This window comes from Mandrillus leucophaeus, unplaced genomic scaffold (assembly GCF_000951045.1).
Source record: "Mandrillus leucophaeus isolate KB7577 unplaced genomic scaffold, Mleu.le_1.0 Scaffold329, whole genome shotgun sequence".
Lineage (NCBI taxonomy): Eukaryota > Metazoa > Chordata > Mammalia > Primates > Cercopithecidae > Mandrillus > Mandrillus leucophaeus.
In genome coordinates this window covers 969930-991879 of record NW_012103465.1, presented here as the reverse complement: position 1 = coordinate 991879, position 21950 = coordinate 969930, and the positions used below count along the sequence as shown (strand labels likewise).

Sequence of the window (21950 nt, the reverse complement as noted above, 5' to 3'; positions counted from 1 at the left end):
GAGATGAAGGCAGACATCACCAAGGAGCGGCAGTGAGATAGACACTCTCATGGACACCTGGTGTACAGCCTCCCTGGGGAGCAATTTTAAAATATCAATCAAGATCCTTTTGATCCACTAATCATCCAGAAATTTACACAGAAATGTGCACAAAAATACGTGGCATCCATTGACTTCCAACCTCTTCTCTTTCAGGGGAAATATTCCTTAACTATTCTCTCTTGTTGCCCTCAAAGGCAAAGCCTCTCCATCCTCCCACTCTGGAACTCACTGTAGCTGTTCACATTGTTCAGGCTTTGCTAAACTGCAAGAAGAGTGGCTGCCTTCTGGATGGTGAGGCAGAAAGGAGGAAAATGTCTGCATTCCTGATGGCAGTGGTCACCATACAAGCCTTATCCTCTCCACCTGTTTTTCTTTTTTTAAAAAAAATATCAAAACATATACCTCTTATCTGTTTAAGCCTCTCAGACCAGGTCTCTGGTTACCAGCAGTCAGATACAATTCAAAGCTAAAAATTTTTAATAAAGCTTTTGAGTTTAGTTAGCTCTATTCACTAGCACACTGGCCATGAATTTCTTGGTTTTCAAGTCTGACAACCATTTCCTGAAATACTATGAAACTTTCCTTAATCACTGAATACTTAATTTTCTAGTTTAATTTGTAAAATCCAGTTGTTCACCAACTCTGGAGCAGGTGGATGATGATGCCTAGAGAGGTGTTATACAAGTAACACACAAGGGTGAGTAGATGTGGGCTTTAACAGTTAAAATGGAAAGGCCATCTGTAAAATATATTTTCTCCAGTTTTCCAAATGAAACTCAACCTCCTCTTAATGAAATGTATTGACCTCCAAATTTATGAAAGGACCTGGTAAAAGATGGGCCAGACCAGCATCAGTGGCCAAACACATGGGTTACCTAAACAGAAGGGGTAAGGCAGAGAAGCCCTCAGAAGCAGGGTCTATGGGGTATGTCTTCCGCAATACCAGGAAGAATCTTGCTTCCTCTGGGCCATCTCAAGCTGGTGCCTAGGCTTCCTTCCATGAATCTTTATCATTTTATTTAGATCTTTGTTAGGAAGGAGCTAGAGGGAAAAAGTTCCAATTGATAAGGATACCCAAAGTGATTCAGTTCATTACTAGAACCCACTACTATATACTACAATTTATATTTAAAGTTTCCTTACCACTTGGCCTGGTGTGGTTTCTTATGTTTAAGAGATTTCTGTCTTGTCTTTGAGACACTGTTTGAGAGAATAAAATGCTCAATCTCCATATTCTTTGTGCCTATGAAGATTTCCTTGGGGAGGCTCAGCTTGTATATTTCGGTGTAGCATTCCTAAAGTTGACCCATTACATAGATTTGATGAATTTAGAAGGGACTTCTAATCAAAAAGCAGCAGCTCTGGGATTTATGATTACTAGCTTTACATGTCGCTCTTTTTTTATGTAACTTTTCTTTTAACTTTTAAGTTGAGGGGTAGAAGTGCAGGTTGGTTACACAGGTAAACTGTGTCATGAGGGTTTGTTGTACAGATCATTTCTTCACCCAGGTATTAAGCCTAGTACCCATTAGTTACTTTTCCTGATCCTCTTCCTCCTCCCATCCTCCACCTGCCAAGAGGCCCCAGTGTGTGTTGTTCCCCTCTATGTGTCCATGTGTTCTCATCATTTTGCTCTCACTTACAAGTGAGAATGCAGTATTTAGTTTTCTGTTCCTGTGTTAGTTTGCCAAGGATAATGGCCTCCAGTGCCATCCATGATCCTGCAAAGGACGTGATCTCATTCTTTTTTATGGCTGCATAATATTCCATGTGGTGTGTATTTACCACATTTTCTTTATACATGTTGCTCTTGATATCATCAATATATCATTAATCAAATCTTCCCTTTGTAGATCCTTCCCACTCTGTATTCATTCATTCTTGCATTGCTATAAAGAAATACCTGAGACTGGGTAATTTATAAAGAAAAGAGGTTTAATTGGCTCACATTTCTACAGGCTGTAGAGGAATCATAGCGGCTTCTCCTTTTGGGGAGGCCTCAGGAAGCTTCCAATCATGGCAGAAGTCAAAGGGGAAGCAGGTGTCTTACGTGGCAGGAGCAGGAGCAACAAAAAGTAAGGGGGAAGGTACCACACACTTTTAAATGACCTGGTCTTGGAAGAACACACTCATTATAACAAGAACAGCACCAAGGGGATGGTGCTAAACCATTCATGAGAAATCCACCCCCATGATCCAACCACCTCCCACCAGCCTCCCCCAACCATCCAGCAACATTAGAGATTACAATTTGACATGAGATTTGGTCAGGGACACAGATCCAAGCCGTATCACACTCCTGCCTCCCTGTTGTTAGAAATGTTGACAATATCAAGTTTATTAATATGATTTATATTTAAAGTTTCTTTACTACTTGGCCTGGTGTGATTTCTTATGTTTAAGAGATTCCTGTCTTGTCTTCGAGACACTGTTTGAGAGAATAAAATGCTCAATCTCCATATTCTTTGTGCCTATCAAGATTTCCTTGGGGATGCTCAGCTTGTGTATTTCAGTGTAGCATTCCTAAAGGTTGACTCATGGGATAGGTCTCTCTTCTGCAAAACTTACCCCATTTTTCTTAATGGTAAGTTAAGTCAATATTTTTAAATAAAGCCTGCACATAAATACTATTCAGAGCTTATAAAATTCTATTGGATGTTTTTGATACTTATTTAAATGCAAATATCATTGGGAGAGTTGTGGGTCTTATCATTGATACAGATTTTAGTGTAATATCTGAAATGGGGACTTGGTAGAAAACTTAGAAGAAAAGGAATGAATATACTTGGCATATACAGAAAAGAGGCCAAATATTACGAAACAGGGGAGGAAAGTTTGGGAGGAGAGAAGGAGGACGTGACCAGTACCAATAACGAGACTGGCATAGCTGTGATAAAACTGAAGGCATGGTGGCACTCTGGTGCTCTGCTGGTTTAGTCATCTTGTTTAAATTCACATGACATGCAAACTTACTTTGAATGATCCCTTAAGTTCATTTATTCTCCATTCTCTTTTCTACCCTATTAAATATGTAGAAAAAAAAATTTTGCTGAAAAAATTTGAGAGAATAATTTTTTTTAATACCAGACTTTTTGAGCCTGAAAGAAAGTAACAGGAATTATGTAAGCAAGTATGCTGTTATAAAATAAATTTAGATAAAAAGACTTCCTAGTAGCAAGCAGTTAGGGGGAAGAGGAAGGAAGAAAAGAATGAAGCCAGATAAATCTGTGTTTAATTGTTGAAGATTCAATACAAAAGTAAAGGGCAAAGAACAGCCAGGAGACTCCTGTGGAGACCTTTAGGGTGCTGAAAATGTTGTTTATTTCTTGACATGAGCAGTAGTTACTCAGATGGTCACCTTACGCTAATTCAGTAAGCTGTATATTTTTGATCTTTTTTGTATATGTTAGTCATTTTCCAAATAAGAATTAAAAGAAAAAACAACTGAACCCTAAAAACAAAAGACAGAGAGAGAGAGAAAGAGATCCAATTCAGGCGGACATATCTGAAGTAGGGGGAAAATCAGCAAATTGACCGCTTCATATTTCAAACAATATACTTGATACTTTTGGATATGTGTTCCCTGGTTTCATGAAGAGGCTGAAAGAATTTCAGTCATGGGTCCCTTTTGGGTCATAAGGATTGGGTCAGTGGTTGTGCATAGAAAGGATACTTGATTTTCACAAAGGTTATATTTAATATAAAATATTCTACTTGCATCAGTTCTCTAATCTGCATGAGGAGATATGAATAAGAATGTTGGAGAAGCGTTATTCAAAATAGGCAAAAGTGAAAAAGGTGTCCATCAAAGTAAAATTGATAAATGTGCTATATTCTGGCTATATTCAGCCACATAATAAAAGCTATCCACAACAATCCAGATCGATCTTCTTTTTTCAAGTGTTGGGCAGAAGAGAACAGAAACAAAAGAACACGTTTTCTATGATTTTGTTTTTATAAACGCCAAATACATGCAAAGCATAAATGATAGTATTTAGGGGTACACACTTATGTGGTAAAAGTGTGAAGAGAAGCCAGACAGTGGTGAGCATAGAAGGAGTGAGCAAGGAAGGCAGGGCCTAACATGTGCCAGCCTCACTCCAGGCTGACTGGGAAGACAAATCAAATGGAAGAGACTCTCGCTCCTTAAGGATGCTGAGTAATAAGTGTCTAGAATCACAGCACCTCAGGACTGAAAGGAGCCTAAAGATCACTAAAATAAGTGACCTTTAAGTTTTTTACATTTCAATGTTTACTATTATATTTCAATAAAAATTAGGGAGTTCAATAGAGGATTTCCAAACTTTATTCCAACAGATAAGGTATATTTATAAACATACAACAATCTATCACTGAGAATTGTTTCATACAAAGAAAAGCCTTGTTACCCTCGCAAAGTAAGAAGTAAATAATTTTAGAATAAATGATAGCCCTTTACATTAAATAAATTTAGATTTATGAACCATGCTGCCTATTTCTTCCCAGGGACTTAGTAAAAAAAACTTTGATTTTTTTTTTTTTTTTTTGAGATGGAGTTTTGCTGTTGTCACCCAGGCTGGAGTACAGTGGTGCGATCTTGGCTCACGGCAACCTCCACCTCCTGGGTTCAAGTGATTCTCCTGCCTCAGCCTCCGGAGTACCTGGGATTGCAGGCACCCGCCACCACGCCCAGCTAATATTTTGTATTTTTAGTAGAGACGGGGTTTCACCATGTTGGTCAGACTGGTCTTGAACTACTGACCTCAGGTGATCCACCCACCTTGACCTCCCAAATTGCTGGGATTACAGGCGTGAGCCACCATGCCCAGCCAGTAAAAGTTTTTAAATAAACTACCATCAATCCCTAGACTAGTTGGTGTATGAGAAACTTTCACCTTACCTACCACTCATCCAATATTTGAATCTTCTTCCCCAAATCCATAAAATGTGTAACTGGAGCTTGCCTATGCTTACATACTTCTGGTGAATTAGAACTCACTAGTAGAGATGCTGACATATTTTCCTCTTAGAACATTTGTGACTAAATGCTCTTCTGCTGTTGAACCTAAGTATTTCTCCTTCAGTTGTGGTCTTAGACTAGTGACTGCACTTACTGTCTAGACTGTACAGTCTTCTATGTGTCAGCCTCAACCTATGAGCAACACGTTTTATCCCCCTCCCTGTCATGACCCCTGCTCCTTCTCATGTTGAAACATCTCAAATCCTCTGTACTATTTCCTATACATATCCCAAATCGTCAGCATCCTTACCTCTCTGCTTGAGGTGTTCCAATTTGTCTGTATCTAATTTTAAACTGTGATTGTCCAAACAGAGTACAACTTTCCAGGTTGGTTTGCCTCACCCAAAAGAGAGTAAATGCATCATCTCTTTTATTCAAGACATTCAACTTCTTCCCTCAATGTAGCCTAAAATTTCCTAAATCAACTCTCCCATTCCTATTAACTCATTTGATGAAAACAAGTTCATATGCCAGTGTGAGTCTAGAGGACTGGTTTCCCACAGAAAAAAAAGGAGAGGATGTCAGATCTTTCAAACTTGTTAGATACGAGAATGGCTGATTATTTACTTTTAAATGCTCTGAATTCACCTAATTTGTGCTTAGCATACATCTCTTCACTTGTGAGAAAGTTAGCAAGATCCTCAGACACCTTTCAGAGGACTCACACATCCTCTTAATACGACTCTCCAGTCTAGTAAGCTCCAGAAAAAAAGAGTGGAGTGACTGTGCTGGGATTTGTCCTCGGTGACTGCTTGCTGGCGCCACCTACTGGGATCAGCGTCTCTTAACAGTTTCTCCAGGTTCGTACACTCGGGAACGAAGACTGAGTTCCCCAGCCTGCAGTTTGTAGAGTTTATTTTCTTCCCATCTTAGAAACTGTAAAGGATGTGAAGTTTTTGCTTGCAGTCTCTTGTTACCCATGAGGTTAAAAAAGTCCCACTAGCAACAGTTCCATGATCTTATTTGCATATTATCTCAGTAAACTACAACTTTGATTTGCCTGGGCCGTGAGACACAAAGGTAAAATGATTAATATTCATACCCATGTTGTTCATGATAGGAAAGTAAGACAATTAACCAAGAAATTAATAACAAAATTACTTCCACTTGTACTATTGAAAGTTAGTTAACACGTATTCTTCTCTTCCTCATATACTTATATTCATAGTTTATCCCAACCTCTAGAGCATTTAGCTATATATATACATATTTAGCTACATATATATATAAATATATGTATTCCATTTGATAGCAATAGAAATTTGCTCATGACCCACATCAAACATTTTGTGGAGAGACAGTATAAAATACAGATGGTTTTGGGGGGTGGAGGTTGTTTTTTATTTTGTTTTAGATACAGGGTTTCACTCTGATGCCCAGGCTAGATGGAGTGCAGTGGTGTGATCATGGCTCACAGTAACCTCGATCTCCTGGACTTAAGCAACCCTTGTGCCTCAGCCCCTCAAGTAGCTGGAACTACAGGCATGAGCCACCACACCAGGCTAATTTTTTAATATTTTGTAGAAACAGGGTCTCCCTATATTGGCCAGGCTGCTCTCAAGCTCCTGGCCTCAAGTGATCCTCCCACCTTAGCCTCCCAAAGTACTGGAATTACAGGTGTGGGCCACTGCACCTGACCTTTTTTATTTAAAAAAAAAAAAAAAAGTAACTTAAAAAAAAAAGATCTCTTTAATTAACTCATTGCTTCTTTGAGTGTGGCCAGCTTGAGGGAGACTTTACTTTCTTCAGTTGGCAAAAATGTGTGATACAGTCATTAAAAAGGCATTGAACGAAAGGTTATTAACATCAGGTCTTCCAATATTCAAGAGATTCATGGACAGAAATCAAGAGGTTCATGGACACAGTTTTTAAATATATATATATATATAAATATGTATATATATATTATTTTTTGTTTGTTTTTTGTTCTTTGGTTTTGTTTTTTGTTTGTTTGTTTTGTTTTGTTTTTTGTTTTTTGTTTTTTGAGATGGAGTCTCGCTCTGTCGCCCAGGCTGGAGTGCAGTGGCGCGATCTCGGCTCACTGCAAGCTCCGCCTCCCGGGTTCACGCCATTCTCCTGCCTCAGCCTCCCAAGTAGCTGAGATTTCAGGCACCCACCACTGCACCTGGCTAATTTTTTGTATTTTTAGTAGAGACGGGCTTTCACCATGTTGGCCAGGCTGGTTTCAAATTCCTGACCTCAGGTGATCCGCCCACCTTGGCCTCCCAAAGTGCTGGAACTATAGGCGTGAGTCACCGTGCCTGGCCAGTAAAAATAATTTTTAAAGGAACAAAAGAAGGGAGGAAGGGAAAGAGAGAGAGAGAGGAGGGAAAAGAAAATACACCTTTATTTTTTACTAACTTTTAAGTAAAATTATAGTTCATAAAATATGACTGTAAGCCACAACATGACATTATCGTTGTTGCAGATACTTTGAAATACTGTTTCTGCTTATTGTTATTTTAAAATTACAATGGATACGAGGCCTGCCTCTGGCTTTTATTATTTACTGCATTAATAAAGAAGCACATATATTACTATGTCTTGCATTTGCTTAAATATTCCAGTAGCTGCATTTCAATATAACTGGCTTCCATTGCAATCCTATGCATCTCATTTTTGCATTTAAAATCACAATGCTGCGAAGGAGTTCAGAAGTCTCACCAGACTGCGGTAGGGATTAAGAGCTCCTGCATTAAACTCTTTCCAGAGCTTTGTTGGGAAAAACAGAATCCTTCAGGCCATCCCGTGCCAGGGGAACCGAATTGCCTCAGAACAGACAGAAGCTTTGCCTCTGTGGTTCTAGGGCCTGACTTTTTTAGAAGAGATGTTAATAATAATGAAGACTCTCCTTTGTAGCCTGGAGAGTATTCCAGAATCCTGGAGAGCATGCCATCCTGGTGATTTTGGGTACCACTGGGTATTTCAGGGAAATAGTGCCATCTGGTGGCTGATGCTCCTCCTCCGGTGCACACTTCTGTTTGTCTTGCAATTGGAAACATTCATAGGGAAACACAGTGGCATTTAAAAGTATCATCACATAGCTCTTCCCCATTTCCGTCCACTGCATGTGTTTAGTTTTGTCAATTCACAAATCTCACAGATTCAGTGAATGATGATGCACAGTGTTCTGTGGAATCACATTTTTGTCTCCTTTTTAAAAATGTTTAGCAGGAGACAGTGATTGACAATATTTGAATTCCAGTTCTCAAGCCTTCAATAATGGTAAAGGTCCCTCTTCCCTCAAAATAGCATTTTCATTTTTTTTATAATGCCTAGATCATTTCAAATACAAGGTGTACAAAGAGATATTAGGGCTGCAGGGTTGTGAGTGGGGTGTGCTATCTGCAGGCTTCAGGTGATGTCGATGTTAGTGAATACACAGGGTTTCTGACACACTGACCCTGGATTTTCTTTCATATTTTGGTCACGTTGCCCTTGAATCAGCAGTTATGATTCTGATTCTGGCTCTGAATGCGGGCTGTGCTACTTTTCCCTACCTTCTTTCCTGCTTTTTACAACTTCCACTGCCCCCTTCTTGGTCCAAGCTACCAGTCCCTTTTCTCAGATTATTGAAAGAGTCTCCTAACTGGTCTACCTTCTTCCACATTTTCCCCGCTACGTTCATTCCACACATGGCAGCCAGAATGATCCTGTAAAACCACAAGTTAGATCATACCCACTCCTCTGCTCACAATCCCTTTCCTTCAGAGAAAAAAAAAATAGAAGACTTCTCAATATCCAAAACACTGTAATCAGGCTCGCACATAACTCCCTAAACCTATCTCCTGCTCCTCTTACCCTCACCAACAATACTGGCCTTCTTGCAGTTCTTCAAACGAAGCATGGCTCTGCCTCAGGACATCTGCACTTGCTGTTCCCTCTGCCTAAAACACTGTTCCTCCAGTTACTAACATGGTGCATTCTGCATTCTCTTCTTTCAAGGTCCCAGAGACTGTGTGGCCCTTCCTTTATTTTTCTCCATAGTCCTTATCACTATCTAAATTTTTTATGTGCTTTACTTATTAATTTCTGTTGTTTTCTTCCTCTTGTTAGAACATAATCTCCATAAGCATAGAGATTGTCATCTTTGCTTCTTATTATAGTATCCATAGTGTCTAAAAAAAATGCCAGTCATGGAGCGATCAAATGCTTGTTAAAAGACTCATATTTCCTGCCATGATGAGATCCCAATCTACCTGTTAGGTGGACTTTATTTTACTGTACCTGCTGTGAGATCTGTCCCACCTGGACTCTCCTGGCCTGTGAGGGTCACTGGATGATTCTCAGGTATGTTCTGAGCTATGGCAGATTTCTCTGCTGCTTATAGCATCGAAGAATCATTGCTGAGTTATAAACCTTAATGTTGAACATCCTTCCTGAAAATAGCATAGGATGAATCAAAAAGTGACTCTACTGATAACAAAGATACTTCTATCATAAATGAATATACAAAGTTTACTAAATGAAATGTCAAAGTAAGAACAAGCAATATTTATAAATTTGTATGTTATTTTTAAAGTGATTTTAAATGTGTTTGTGTCACTACATACATTAATATTATAAGGAGAAATTTGGCTAGTTCAATTATGTCTATAAAAATTTAGTTAACCAAGTTGGCCCAAAGATACTTTTGGGGCTTCTTCAACGAATGGAAGAGAGGAGCTCTGTATATTCAAACATATATAGTATTTGCTAAGCCTCTCTCCCTCCCTCCTTCCCTCCCTCCCTCCCTCCCTCCCTTCCTTCCTTCCTTCCTTCCTTCCTTCCTTCCTTCTTCCCTTCCTCCCTTCGTCCCTTCCTTCCTTCTCTCTTCCCCTCCCCTCTCCTCCCCTCCTTTCCTTTCCTTTCTTTCTTTGAGACAGGGTCTTGCTCTGTCACCCAGGCTGGAATGGAGTAGCACAATTATAGCTTAATGGAGCCTCAAACTGGGCTCAAGTGATCCTCCTGCCTCAGCCTCCCAAGTATCTGTGACTACTGGCATGCACCACCACACCTAGATAATTTTTAAAAATTTTTTTGTAGAGATGGGTGGGGTCTCCCTATGTTGCCCAGGCTGGTCTTGAACTCCTGGGCTCAGGTGATTCTCCAACCTCAGCCTCCTGAAGTGCTGGGATTACAGGCATGAGCCACAGCACCTGGCCTAGCCTCTCTTCCCTCTCTTCTTCCTCTGCCTTTTTACTCTTCACCTTTTTCTCCACTTCCCTATTCCACTCTTCTCATCCTCCTCTTCTGTTTTGTCTTCTTGACCTTTTTGTTTTGCTTTCTCTTCATCCTTTCTCATTATTTTCAAATATGTACCTTTAAAAGATCTCCATTTTCCTTGGTCATATATACCCATTCTTGTTCACATGTCAATTTCCAGAGGATAGAAAATAATTCAGAAGAGTGGGGAAAATCAAATCTTCTTAGGTTGCTGAGAATGTCTAGGCACCTACACTGATGGACAAGGTCTGAGAATAGTCATGGAGAGGATGGTTCCAGCCACAAACCTGGCAGAATATCACTCATCACCCTCCCAGGTGTGGTGCTTCTCAGTACATAATTGCAAAACAGTGGGTTTTTTTTTTTTTTTAAGTATAGGGTATGTCTTAGTTATTCCTTCTGTTGCAGGTATGAATTTGCTGCAAGAATTGACTTTTGTTTTTCTAAATCGAAAAGATTTGGCTAAGCTGTCACCCACTAGAGGTGGTGGAATATTTTCAGTGGTGCCTCTAGAAGTTTCTCCCTCTCTCGTGCATCATGAAGAGTCCCACGGGGCTTTAGCTGTCAGAAAAAAAATCAAGGAACAGAGTCTCTAATCTTTAGTTCATTGTGATTGTCAAAGAAATGCTCATTTCCCAAGCCCTTTGGACCCTCTGAGGCATTCCCTTCTGCTCCACCTTGTGTTCCCCTACATTGTGGGAGTCCTGCCCCCGGCCCCCCGCTTCCACCTCCACTGCAGTCCCATCACCACCTGCACTGCTCCCTGACACCTGGAATGCTTTCCCTCTTGGACATCTCAGGTCCATTCTTCAAGGAGCCCGGCTTTCCTTTATCTTTCTTTTATATTATTTTCTTTTAAATTCTGTTCTGTCTTGCTGAGGAGCCAAGGGGTGAGGAAAAGGGAAAACACCTCTCATTCTTTTTGTTACAGCTATGAGAATGAGACCGTATTAATGCCTCAGTATATTATTCACCCATGCTGCTATTTTTTCATTATCAGACTTGGGGGAGGTTTTCTCAAAAGCTCCTGCTGGAAATATTTGAACAAACTGTTAGAATGTACTTAAATTTTTTTTTCATTTATTCCTAGATGACGTTTCTTGATTTCCATTATTTCTTATTTTTTGTTTCATCTCTATGAAAAGGACAGAACGGCTAAAATGAGCAAGTCTGGAGTTTGAGGTACAGTTGTGTGTCACTTAAAGACAAGGCTACATTCTGAGAAATGTGTTGTTAGAAATGTGTTTCATCATTTATAACATCATTGTGTGGACATCACAGGGTGCAATTACATAAACCTACATGGCACAGCTACTATACACCTAAGCTATATGGTACAGCCTGTTGCTCCTGGGCTACACACCTGTACAACATGTTACTATACTACATAACTGTAGGCAATTGTATCACAATGGTCAGTGTATGTGTATTTAAACATATGTAAACAGAAAAGGTACATTAAAACTATGATACAAAATATAACAAATCGTACTCCTGCCTAGGGCACTTACCATGAATTGAGTGCAAGACTGGAAATTGCTGTGGGTGAGTCACTGAGTGAGTGATGAGTGAATGGAAAGGCCTAGGACACTACAGTACACTACTGTACACTTTATAAACACTGTATACTTAGGCTACATTACTTTTTTAAGTAATTGTGCTATGACATTATGACTGCAATGACATCACTAGGTGATAGGAATTTTTAGCTCCATTATAATCTTGTAGGACCACTGTTGTCTATGTGGATGGCTGTTGATTAAAACGGCATTATATGGCCCATGACTGTACGTTACACTACTATTCCATTAGTGTGTTTTTTCCACCTTTCCCCAGATCCTTTTTTAAAAAAGATTGATCTTATGAATACTTATTTTCCCTACTGTATTAAGAATAATGCATGTGGGACCAGGATCACATTTCTTTTTAGGCTAACTCCGAAGTCATTAAATGGCCAAAATCCCTGGTTGCCTTATAAGACAAGGATCTTTAAGACCAATCCCTGCAAATATTCCTTTATACAAGCTCATAAAATCTGTTCTATCTTTTCACTTCCTACTATCAGCACATTAGTCTGAGTCTAAGTGACTTTCTGCTGAGGAAACTGAAATAATCCACTGTTAATAATCCTGTAGTGGATCCTGCCAGTAGACTGTCCGAATCCCCACCCTTGCCTCTCCAGTGCACATTGTCCGGCCTTCCATTGCCAGCAGAAGGATCTTTTTATGAAAGTTTCTCTGATGCCACCAGATGCCACGTTGATGCTCATATAGCAGACCAGAAATATTAGGGAAATACTAGCCCCACAACCACCCTCAGAAGCAGTCGTCAACTAATGACTGATGGGAGTTCATGTATGAATGTCCCAGCTTCTGAACCCCTTGGGTGGGCTATCTCTGAGGTATATGTACTCCGTTAGCTCCCAAAGTGCCCCAACAAGATGGCTGTTCAGTTACCCACAATGGTAAATTGTTTGACAATGAACCTTGTTGGTTATCTTCTGTTCCTTGCCTCACTCCCCATTCCCATACAGACATTCCCAGACTAAGCCATTAGCACTTGAATCTTTGCTTTAGGGCCTTATTAAGAACTAACTTCCCCCCTGCAGAAAGACAACACAGAAGTCTCTTTCTGAAAAACAACATGTGACCTCTTCCCGCACCCAGAGCTACCCCAGATGCCTCTCCCAACTGCCAGGCCAATACTGAGGTCAAATCCCAGAGAAATACCGGGCCTGATGAGGATAAAGAGAGATTTTTCCTAAAGGACCTGCAACGACTACCTACAGCATTTACTTTCAAGAGCTGGCGAGTTCTCAGGGGCAGGACTACGAGAGTTCTTGACCAAAGGGCTAGAACACAAAAGTGAACAAGCAAGAGTGCATTTACTTGGAGTCACTTTCTCAGGACACGGTTTTTAGCACCCTGGTAAGGCCCTAAGGATGGGACAAACACACTGCTATGTGGCTTTCCAAAGCCTAGTAAAAGCAGTGCCCAGTTGCTGAGCAAAGGTGAAATGCCTGAGTTGCCACAGCAGATGGTAAAAAGGATGGAAAAAAATAGATGAAAAATAAGATCAGAAACAGTTCACATTCCTTGGAATGAACAACGATACTCATTTACAGTTTTGCACCAGGGCTATGTTAGCTCGCCCACCCTCTGTCTTAATATAGTCCAAAGAGATCTGGACCATCTGGACATCCTGTAGAATATCACATTTGATCCATTACATCAATAAAATGAAGACATGGCTGCTATGCTAGGAATCTGGGTAAGAAACATGTGTTCCAGAGGGCAGGAGAGAAATCTTACAAAGATTCAGGCACAGGCCACTTTGGTGAAGCTTCCAGGAAGTCAGATGAGAATGTACACAAAGTATAAACATTTTCACATGCTAATACCCATCAGAGAGCATCCACTAAAGGAGAAACATTGAACAATTAAGTAGACAAAATATTGCAGCCAGTTGACTTTGGTCAGTCTTCAGCAATGGGCATGATGGACACATGAATGGAGTGAACACAATGGCAGAGGTGAGGGCTGCACATGTGCCCAACAGCGTAAACTTATACTCACCAAGGCCAATCTAACTGCTGCTTCCTCTAAATGTAGAGTCTTCCAGCAACAGGAACAAATACAGCACTCCTGATATGGCCCTATTTCCCAAAGAGACCAACAAACCACTCAGTGGCAACTTGACAACATTTGGGCTCCTTTTATTCTGGAAGGGCCAACAGTTTCCCCTCAGTGGGATAGTCTTATTCCAAATATGGGTTTGCCTTTCCCATCCACAAAGCCTCAGCCAGCATCAATATCCAGATGTTTATGCAGTGCCTGATCCGTAAGCATGTAATCCTATGTAACATAGCATCTAAACAGGGGCACAAATCACAGCAAAGTGGGCGCGGGAGTGAGCCCATGGTCATGTGATTCCCAGATCACATCACAGATGCTCCATCAAGAGGCAACCAACCCACAATAGAGCACTGCAGTGACCTATCGAAGGCATAGCTGGAGCACCAATTTACAGGCAATAGTCTACAAAAAGGAGGTGCTATCCTCCAGAATGCAGAATAAATAAATCAGAGATCTCTATAGAGTGCTATGCTCCTAATAAGAATACATGGGTCGAGGAACCAAGGGAAAGAAGCAGGAATCATCATTCTTACCATTATTCTCAATGGCCCTCTGGGGAAATGCATGTTTCCTGTCCCCCTAACTCTGGGCTCTGCAGGTTTAGAAGTCCTTGTCTTCAAAGGAGACACACTCTTGCCAGGGGACACAGCAAGAGTTTCACTGAACTACAGATGTCTCCGGGACATTTTGAACTCCTTGTGTCCAAGATCAATAGGTAAGAAGGGGCGTCTCCATCTGGGCAAGTGTGATTAACTCCAATAACTAGAGGAGATAGGACTGCTGTTGGTCAACTGAGACATGGAGGAATACATATAGAACCCAGGCGATCCACTTAGGTACCTCTCAGTTCTCCTCAGCCCCCATTGTAATGGTAAATGAACATAGGAAGCAACCCTTGGCTTAGAGGCTATGATCACTAGAGTCTCAGACCTTGTAAAACCAGTGGTTTGAGTCACATGACCAGGTTAGTCATCAAGACTTGCCAAGCTAGTAGCCAAGGATGAGGTGAATATAGAATGGATAGTGCTGCAGTGAGATGATGAGTACTTGCTGCAGCCCCCAGGAGACTATACTTTGTCCCCCTGGTCTCCCTCTTCTAACTTTCCTCTCCTGAGCAGAGGGCCATAGGAACAATGGAGGCCATAGGAACAATTTAGGATATTTCTCCATCCCTAAACACAGATGGAGAAATAGCCCTGTGCTGTGTGAGTGGTAGACCCTGGCAGCCACGGAGTGAACTGCTCCAATCTCCTTTCAAGAGAGAACCGGCTGCAAGAGGTGTAGTTAGCTGATGCCTCCAGCTGCCACAACTGTAGCATCCACTGCAGCATTCATGCTGAGGCCATGCACTTCCTGGATTACTCCCAACCAATGACTGAGCACAGCAGGGGTACCTGAACTGGGCCTTTCCTACTGAATTTAGGTTTCCTTTAAGGAGAAATATTTGCTCTGCAGTGCCATGTTGCCCTCACTGAGGCTTTCTCAGAGTTTTACTACAGCCTGAAGACTTTCTACCACATCCTCCTTCCTTCTCCCTCTCTCTCGACACATGTCAGATCTGTATCATGGTATCAGGCGCTCCCTATTTACTGCTATTTCCTCTCGCCTCGTCTTATTGTGAAGTTTTTCTCACAACGTTTCTCACAACATGTCTCACAACATGCCTCCTAATTCTATCTTGGCATCTGCTTCCTGGAGAATTTAAACTGACATAATAGGTTTGAGCAAGTGGGTTAATTTTTTTCTTCAACTTAAAAGGAAGAGGTAGGCTGGGCACAGGTGCTCATGCCCATTAATCCCAGCACTTTGGAAGACCGAGGTTGGAGGATCACTTGAGGTCAGGAGTTCAAGACCAGTCTGGGCAACGAAGCAAAACCTATGTCTCTCCAAAAAAGAAAAAAAAAAAAAGGAAGAGAGGCATATTGGGTAGGTAAGTAGAGCTATATCATTATTCTAAGTACCAACTTGAAATTTCTATACTTTTTAAAAGTGGGAGGAATAATTAAAAATTCTTTTTTCTATTTTTAACTTTTTTATTATACTTTAAGTTCTAGGGTGCATGTGCATAATGTGCAGGTTTGTTACGTATGGATACATATGCCATGTTGGTGTGCTGCACCCATTAACTCATCATTTACATTAGGTATATCTCCTAATGCTATCCCTCCCCCTCCCCCCACCCCACAACAGGCCCTGGTGTGTGATGTTCCCCATCCTGTGTCCAAGTATTCTCATTGTTCAATTCCCACCTATGAATGAGAACATGTGGTGTTTGGTTTTCTGTCCTTGTGATAGTTTGCTCGGAATGATGGTTTCCAGCTTCATCCATGTCCCTACAAAGGACATGAACTCATCCTTTTTTATGGCTGCATAGTATTCCATGGTGTATATGTGCCACATTTTCTTAATCCAGTCTATCATTGATGGGCATTTGGGTTGGTTCCAAGTCTTTGCTCTTGTGAATAGTGCTGCAATAAACATATGTGTGCACGTGTTTTATAGCAGCATGATTTATAATCCTTTGGGTATATCCCCAGTAATGGGATTGCTGGGTCAAACGGTATTTCTAGTTCTAGATCCTTGAGGAATCGCCACACTGTCTTCCACAATGGTTGAACTAGTTTACAGTCCCACCAACAGTGTAAAAGTGTTCCTATTTCTCCACATCCTCTCCAGCACCTCCTGTTTCCTGACTTTTTAATGATCACCATTCTAACTGGTGTGAGATGGTATCTCATTGTGGTTTTGATTTGCAAGAAAATTATTCTTCATTCATATTTGAAACAAACAAGTTTCTTATTTGTTCACCTAATAAAATAGACGCTTGGTTATCAAGTCTTTATTGCTCACAAATTAGGGAAATCACAAGAAAAAACTAATTGATACTTTCCAAAGGAAATAACTTTTATGAAGCCTGAAAGCAGAATTTTAAAAATTAAAATGCCAGCATATTAATCGTTCTTATCCTAAGTAAAAAACTGAAGCTAGTATGTGTTGCTTGAGGAGTTTTGTTTAACAAAACCACAGTGCATTATAAATGCACTGTGTATAAGTGACAATTAAGTGATATTACCTACTTTTTATTTCATTTCTCCATCATGTTCTGACACAATCTTTTATTAAGGTGAGACTGCTACAATCAGATAAACTTACCTCTTGGCCATATAATTTTCTGCTGCTCCAAAGTATGTCATCAAAGAAAGCAAAATACGACAAGGTTAATAGTGTGTTTACTAGACAGCAACTACAGCATTATGAATGCTCAACTAATGTTTAGACTACATTAGTGCACTTCACAGGAAATGTATGATATTGGAAAACATAATGCACACTATTCAGAAGCAGTTCTTTTTCTCTAAAGACAAATGTGTTGGCAACTGCTCCGTTTCCATGGATTTATGATTCTAATAGGTCCTGAAAATATAGCCCAATCCTTGCCAAAATCTCACTTGTGCTTTATATCAGTAACATGCCCTCTATCCCTGCTTATGCATTTGAGAAACAGAAAAACAACACAATTCGTTAAAAATTCACTAATTAGAACTCCAGAGAACTGATTTTGGGGAGGGGAAGATGTACGGGAACTGACACCTAACTTATTTTATTTTTATGGAAAAAAAATTGCACAAAATTATGTGAAATTGAAAAAAGAAGCAAACATTTTCCAGAATATGTTTGAAAGTGTATAGTTGAAACTTAAACAGTTTTTTTAACATCTAATGGTATTAAATCACTTCAGGAGAACTCAATCAGCCAGAAGGATACAATTCTCTCCAATGTTCCACTTACAGAGAGAAGCATATTGTACATTTAATTCTTAAATTCTGGTACCTGCAATGCAAAGAGGAACTGGGAGATTTAACCCCTAGTTAACTAAAAAATCAAATCAACAGACCCGGGACAGTGGCTCACACCTGTAATCCCAGCACTTTGGGAGGCCAAGGCAGGTGGATTACCTGAGGTCAGGAGTCCGAGACCATCCTGACCACCATGGTGAAACCCTGTCTCTACTAAAAATATAAAAATTAACCGGGCCTGGTGATGCACGCCTGTAGTTCCAGCTACTTGGGAGGCTGAGGCAGGAGAATTGCCTGAACCCGGGAGGCGGAGGCTGCAGTGAGCTGAGATCGTACCACTGCACTCCAGCCTGGGCAACAGAGCAAGATTCTGTCTCAAAAACAATCGTCAACTTGAACCCCATTCCTTAAATAACTGGGTCTTAACCTTAGCTGCATGTTAGCATGATCTAGGCACCAAATTCTCAATGCTCAGGTCCCACTCCAGACTAATTAAATCAGAATTACTGCTATTTAAAGAAAGAAAAACAAAAACTCCACAGGTGGTTCAATGTGCTGCCTAGATTGCTATCCACCACCTGGGATACTATAGTTATTTTAAGTTTTAAACCAGATTAGCTTAAGTCACAAATTAAATCTCTACTGCTGGATAAAAGCGTATTTGCTAAGTGACCTTTAATTTTACCAGAGTAGTAGAAAAAGAATGAAATCCAAATGCCTGGTTTACATTATATCTGATGGTCTTTCAATTCTGGGGTGGCCGTTGTAATCCAGTTCTTGGCACTGAAATAGAAGGGAGACTCCTGCTGGGTCTTTTCCTTCTGGGATAAAAGGACAGAGCCCCACTGGGAGGAAAAAGTGGATTTCATTTCTTTCTCCACTTTCACTAGCCCTGAACTCTCAGATAAATACTGAAACTAAGGAGTACATCTTGCAATCAAATAGCAGTGAGAGAACAAAAAGTCAACATGTTGAGGATGGTGGTAGAACAGAGACTGGAAGAGCTTGGGTCTTTGATGACATTGTTGTGTCATTGAACCACACCAACCAACTACCTTCCACATTTTTATGTTAAGAAAATGATTGCTTAAGCCACCATTAGCTGAGCTTTCCGTTACATGAAGTCAAATGTATTTCTTTTTTTTTTTTTTTTTGAGACAGAGTCTCCCTCTGTCACCCAGGCTGGAGTACAGTGGCACAGTCTCCACTCACTGCACCGCCGCCTTTCCAGTTCAAGCGATTCTCCGTGCTTCAGCCTCCGGAGTAGCAGGGAGTACAGGCATGCACTACCACACCTGGCTAATTTTTGTATTTTTGTAGAGATGGGTTTTCGCCATGTTAGCCAGGCTGGCCTTGAATTCCTGACCTCAGGTGATCCGCCTGCCTCGGCCTCCCAAAGTGCTGGGATTGCAGGTGTGAGCCACAGCGCCCGGCCCTAAAGTATTTCAGATGGGTACACCTTAGTTTTCTCTTAAGCTACGAATCACTCAACATTTACTATTGGCTAAGAACTTTAAGATATTATCACTTTTAAGCCTCACAGCAACTCCAGAAACAAGTGTTGTTATTCCCATTTTACATATGCAGAAACTGAGACCCATACAAGTTAACTATCTTGTCCTTGGCCATACAGAAGTTAGACTTTAAGCCAGGTTCCTTTGATTCTAATCTCAGTGCTCTTCATTACATTGCTATAGTACTGTTATTAACCTCTTGGATGTGTGCAAGTCTAGCTGCTCTGATTAAATTGTGTATCATGCAAGAAGAGCATGTTAGGCTTGTAGGAGTATACCTAATGGTCTACATTTAGGTCAATAGATATTTGAAGAATTAATGGGTTTGCTTGAAAAAAAAAAAATTACAGGATAAACTTTTTTTGTGCTGTTCTGCAAAACCACATGATGCTTTAAATTCACTCCACCAAAAAAAAAAAAAAAAAAAATCAAAATCAATCCACTTTCACAGAAGACTTGATAAAAACGTTTTTAATAATAATCAAGGACTTTGGTATGTGATAACATTTTTTCTCCCTCCCTGGTGAAAAAGCAAATAAATAGTAGGGTTTTGGTGTAGATGCTTATATGGACCTATCTTCAAGGATATGGGGTGCTGCTATCTGTCGAGTTGAAAAGACAAACGTACCCCTTTCCAGGGTTGTGTGCTAGCGTGTATTTTGTAATTTTTTTTTTCTTTTTGGCCAGCATTTACTCTTCAGGTGTTTCAAGGTGTCTAATATCCCCACTACTATGCTATTTGCCCAAAAGGCACTGCTGATGGGCCTCCTGCAATTGCTGTTCCGTATTCTCTTAGCATTTACTGAATTATTGAAAGCAGTACAGAGGCAGCCACGTTGAGTTTAGAGTCAGGCTCACTGGACCAAAGCTACTATGTTTTGCCTTTCTCTGTAAAATGAGAAAAGACCTATTTAAAACTGTTCTTATGAGACTTAAGTGAGCTGAAATATAAACAAACTAGTAACAGTTAAGGCAGACAACAAGAAATTATCAATTATCTATGTGCTGAATAGTGAGATAAGTGCCTGGAAAGTAATGATGGCCCCTGTCATCAAGAAGCATACAGTCTACTAAACTGCCAGTTTCAACTCTAACTCCTTAGTGGTCAGAAAACGGAGTAAGTTGGAAGATAGTAAAATCTGAAGTCTGGCACCTGGGATCAAGTGCCAGTTCTCAACTTTCCCGATGTAGTGGGTTGAATAATCTCCAAAAGTATGTCTATGTCCTAACTCCCAGGACATGTGAAAGTGACCTTATTTGGGAAAAGGGCCTTTGCAGATGTGATTAAATTAAGGACCTCCAGATGAGATGATCTTGGATTATCCCCGTGGACTCTAAATTCAACGTTCAGTGTCCTAAAAACACAGAGAGGTGACACAGGCACAGGAGAAGGCCATTAGAAGACAGGCAGAGATTGGAGTCATGCAACAAGCAGCCACGGACCGCCTGGAACCATCAGAAGCTGAAGAAGCAAAGGAATCTCCCCTAGAGCCTTGAAAAGGTGCAGGGCTCTGCCAACAGCTTGATTTTGGAATTCTTGCCTCTAGAACTGTTACAGAATAAAATCCTGTTGTTTGACACGACCAAGTTTGTGGTGTCAGTTTCTTCATCTGGAAAATGGGGCATATATCCTAACCACAATTTTATTTCCTGAAGTATAAAGTGCAATAACAGCACTTTCCAGGCACGAGCAGACATTAAAAATGGCAAACATTTATTGAGAGCGTCCCATGCTAAGCGCTTTGCACGTGTAACTTAATTATTTCTATCTTATTGATCAGGAAGCCAAGGATCAGAAAAATTTTGTAATTTTCCCAGAGCCACATAGCTAGCAAGTGAAAAAAACGGGATTACAATTCAAACCGATTCACGATACCCCTTTTATCCTCCACACTGGACTGCTCAGGAAGTATGCAAATTAACACACTTTAGAAACTTTAGCTACTTCAATATTTGTTCAGGCTACGGGATTCAGGCCTCTTATTAACCGCGCCGGCCAAGTCTCTCCTTGAGCAGCCTGTTCGACCTCGCAAGAGATCTCCCTTTCTTTCCAGCACGGAAGCGACAGGGTTAATGACGTCATTTTCCCGTGACCGTTGTCGCGTCCTCTGACCGACGGATCCTTTCAAGGGCCAAAATACTCGCTCCTCAAGAGTGGGCATAACAGCAGCGGACCAATAGAAACTCCGAATTTTTGTATTGCCTGGTAAGCTCCACCTCTTAGTCACTGATCCGCCGCGGAAGTTGAAAAAAAGCGGTCCGGGGGCGGAGCAAGGCAAGGAAGCGGAAGCGGAGCCGCAGTCGGGATCCGCTGTGCAACTTGCTTCTGTCCCACGTGTGCGGTGAGTGTGGCCGGCTCAGCGGTCGCTCCTAGGAGGGGTTCGCGCCCTGCCGGGCGATGGAAGTCGGAAAGGTCTCTCGGGGCTGCTGTCCACTGGGCAGTCTCCTGTGGCCTCTTTCTGGGCTAGGAGTTTGGGACTGATTGGAACCTGGCAAGGAGGGCGGAGCTCCGACCTCTCTCCCACCACGTTGCCTTGCGTGCTGGGTTAGATTGGACTAGCTTCACTCTAGAATCCCAGCCCGTGCTCGGCCTGATCAGCCTGTCTGTGCTGTTTCAGAAACACCAACTCCAGTACTAGGTGGTGTAGCTGAATGTACCCAGATTATAAGTGCTGGGAGGAAACGAACTGGAAGCTGAGTTGGGAGATAGTGGAGTTTGAAGAAGTGATCTTTAAGCGGAGATCTAAAGCATGGCGAG

The 21950-nt window shown here is 41.1% G+C and overlaps 1 protein-coding gene across 2 annotated transcripts in view; it reads left to right on the top strand.

Moving 5' to 3' along the window:
- Positions 1 to 21444: 21444 nt before the first annotated feature.
- Positions 21445 to 21950, top strand: part of KIAA0020 (KIAA0020 ortholog) — a 41291-nt gene continuing 40785 nt past the window's right edge. For both annotated transcript variants that reach the window (XM_011988352.1, XM_011988351.1), the window contains exon 1: positions 21445 to 21534. The gene's annotated coding sequence lies outside the window, so the exon portion shown is untranslated. The remainder of the gene's footprint in view (positions 21535 to 21950) is intronic.